Here is a 3,582-nt window from a genome sequence, read left to right on the forward strand (position 1 = left end):
TAAGTCCTTCTTTTTCTCTTACTATTTTGATAGAGGAGACTGCCCACACTGAACACCAACCCTCAACTATACTTGATCAAATCAAGATCTTCGTTTGTTCTTTTTCAGGATTTACTACACATAGGAACTTCCATCAACTGATCAATGGTTACTTCCGCTGATGCTGCAACAGTATGGTACCAAGAGACCCATTTCAGCCACTGTTTCACCCATCTGAGTAAAACAGTGCGTTCAAGGATTTCTCTCTCACCATCAAACACCAACTCATTTGGAAAGAGTCGTATCTCCTTAGGTGTTAATTCCTTCCGGAGATAATCTATTATCTTTCCCTTCAAAAAAAAAAAAGATTGAGAGGTTTAAATCTCCCAATCCAATATTCGAGAGGTAATAGATGTGACCTGTGTGGTTTGCTTGCAGCCGCTTTCAGTCTTTCCCAACGTTTAGATTGAGTAGACATCAAACGAGAACGAACTCTGAATCCGGCCCCCCAAAAAATAGGTAAAATCGATGTTGAAATCGAATACTTGGTTGCGAGTTGACACAGACCCACAGTTGTCCTACGGGAAGTTAATGCTCTAAGAGAGATTGGAGAAAGGTAAATTTTCATGTCCTTGGTCCAAAATCTCTTAGCAAACTCGAGGGTTCCGTTCTCGGATATTATCGATTTTGCTAAGAGATTGTAACCCCAAGCCTATCCAGCAAAATCCTGTACTGCCGCGCCACCTCTGTATCGGTGATTAGGATATCATCACCTAACAGGGCGTAATCAGCAAAAGGGGTAGTACTCGTTGGGTATGCATATTTCGCAGCTAGCCACACCATATAATGGTGGGAAAGCGCAAATAGGGGCCATGATCCGTAGTAACCTAACGGCTGCCCTGTTAAGAAGGCAATCTCACTCTCCCTCTTGACCATCGGAGGGACGATCGAGAAAGTGTTGAGACCCAAGGAAGTGTTGACTATTGATGATGCCAGTGCACTCCCCCACATGCAGGACATGAAGGGGTATATGACACTCAATGGCCAACGGTCCGTTGCCGATTTTGAATCAAAAGAGAAAGAATTACGTTTCTTTTGAGATCGTAATCGTACCAACGGACGTTCTTGGTCGAATGCTCCATCCGCCGGAAGGCGAGATAGGACTTTCATTGCCCATTGGCGGACAGGAAACAGTAACCTTTGTTTTTTACGTAATTACATATTGCAAAGATACGTCTCTTACCACCTCCCTCTATCACTTGAGCTAACCTTCCCGTTGCTAACGGAACNCCGTTGCCGATTTTGAATCAAAAGAGAAAGAATTACGTTTCTTTTGAGATCGTAATCGTACCAACGGACGTTCTTGGTCGAATGCTCCATCCGCCGGAAGGCGAGATAGGACTTTCATTGCCCATTGGTGGACAGGAAACAGTAACCTTTGTTTTTTACGTAATTACATATTGCAAAGATACGTCTCTTACCACCTCCCTCTATCACTTGAGCTAACCTTCCCGTTGCTAACGGAACACCCTTGTAAGCCCCCAAAAGAGAACTAAAGTAGGGGCCTACAGACTTTTTCAGAAAGAGTTTTAAAAAGCTACAATTTTTTTTGACTTACTTTTCTTGTTGCATAATTCAGATAGATAGAAGGGATAATGCCGCTGTTAGAACACCACAATATTCCTCTTTTTGGGGTTAATGTTCTCAACGGTGAATCGATCATTCGATATCCTTTTCCTAAAAGACCAGAAATCCTGCCTTTCGGCATTGCGATAAAGTGTTGACAGAGCAGAGTGAAAGGCACCACATCGAGAGAGAGGGCTGGGGAAAGACCCGGACATTGAGAGGCGGACAAGGAGGTTATATCGCTCTAAAACAGGTACTGATAACGAACCACAAGCCCTAGCTTTTAAGCCGAAGAAAGAAGCAATCATACCCCTGGAACAGAAATATATTGCACTTCAAAATAGTTACTAGAAGCACTGCAAGCGCACTTCCTATCTAGGCAAACCAAACCCGAAAAAGCACCTCCCCCCCGGCTAGCCTTGCAAAAGCGGGTGTGCGGGAGAACAGAACTGAGCATCAAGGCTGCAAGACAGAAGGAAGGTTCCCGCGTGCAGGAAAGCTTTTTCACATGCTTAACAAATGCAAGTAGACTTTTCTCTGAGCCCCCAGGGGTAGCAAAGCTAGCTCTTCGTATCATTGGCATTGGGCAGGTGAACCTGGCTACACAACAACTCTGACTCTAGCAGAGGATCTAGTTCCACAACAATCCGCTTATCTTATATAAGATAATATATAAACTTAGCGTACCTACAATCGCTTGCTTGATGGCTCTCTTGCTTTAGCTACTTACTCTATAGGTAAGACTTTCATGAATGGCATGCTCGCGTGCCTTGTTGCCCCGGATGACCAGCCCACTTTGTATCATGACATTCCTTTTAGAAGAGTGCTTGATAGAGACCTTAACGCTAGGGATAAGGCCTTTCTTTCATAACCAAATGAAACTGTCTAAGGTGAGGATCCAAGACTGATGGGTACAGAATCCGGTGGTACTTTTTATTGATCACAAATCGCTTGTTATCGCGCTGTACTCCTTTTGCAAGATCAGCTCTTAGATGCGAAAAATCAAATGATGAAGGGGGAAATGAAATGTCGGATTGAATCGCCGAAGCAGGGCTAAGACGAATAGATATGAATGACGAAATGAGGTCTTCCCCCCTTACCTTAGTCAGACTGGCATGAAGCTTACCTGAGGAATTAGGAAGATGAAAGAAAGAAAAGCGGAAAAGGGGGATACCCCATAGACCAAAAGGGCATAGATCGATAAGATCCAAGAAAAGAAAATACCCGCAGCAGAATCGGAAGACCTTTAGTAGATTGTTTTTAGGTCCAAGCGGTGAATCTGAAATCTTCCTTACGCCTACAAGCAAGAGTCTCCTAGGATTTCGCAGGGGAAGGGTAGCCAACCTGGGATACGTTGCGGCAAGGAATAGGAAGGTGCCTCTAGCAGATTGCCCTTTCTTTTCCTTTCCTGGGCTAGGTAACCGTTAATGGAATATCCGAGGCATTTTCTGCTTTGTGGAGTCAACTCGTCTTCCCCGAAGCGGAACCCACGTATAAATTAGTGTATACATATGCACTTACAGTTACAGATACAGAAGGCGCAATCGGAGCACTAAGATCATGGGGTGAAGGCACACTGTCATTACACGATGGGTAAGGTGCGGAGCTACACTTTAAAGACAGATTCACTAGATTCCGACCTTCCCGCTGCTCTGTATAGTCCTATTGGAGGGCAATACAATACTCTAACGATTCCTGCCTTGGTTGATGATGAATTACCTTACTCCCTTTCCATACCGGGTCTAGGGGTATAGTCTATTCTATAATATACTCTTCTTCTATCACAGAAATTGCTAAATCGGAAGTTAAGCCCTATAAGCACTTCACTGAAACTAAAAAGAACAACAAGAGCAATCCCTCACAGGCTAAAGCAGGAACAAGGGGCGCAAGCAGTCTTTAGAAGTCTAAACTAAGAAAGACTTACGAACCACTTAGGAAGGATAAGAGCCGTAGCTACAAAGCAAAAGAAGTTGTCGG

The 3,582-nt window shown here is 44.1% G+C and overlaps 1 pseudogene across 1 annotated transcript in view; it reads right to left on the reverse strand.

Annotated features, from left to right (window-relative positions):
• Window positions 1–1,172, reverse strand: part of LOC107003329 — a 3,445-nt pseudogene extending 2,273 nt beyond the window's left edge. Inside the window, exon 1 of the transcript XR_003575305.1 lies at window positions 1–1,172. This exon is cut by the window's left edge and continues 2,273 nt beyond it. The product of XR_003575305.1 is annotated as an uncharacterized mitochondrial protein AtMg01110-like (transcript).
• Window positions 1,173–3,582: the final 2,410 nt, after the last annotated feature.

This window comes from Solanum pennellii, chromosome 11 (assembly GCF_001406875.1).
Source record: "Solanum pennellii chromosome 11, SPENNV200".
NCBI classification, from domain to species: domain Eukaryota; kingdom Viridiplantae; phylum Streptophyta; class Magnoliopsida; order Solanales; family Solanaceae; genus Solanum; species Solanum pennellii.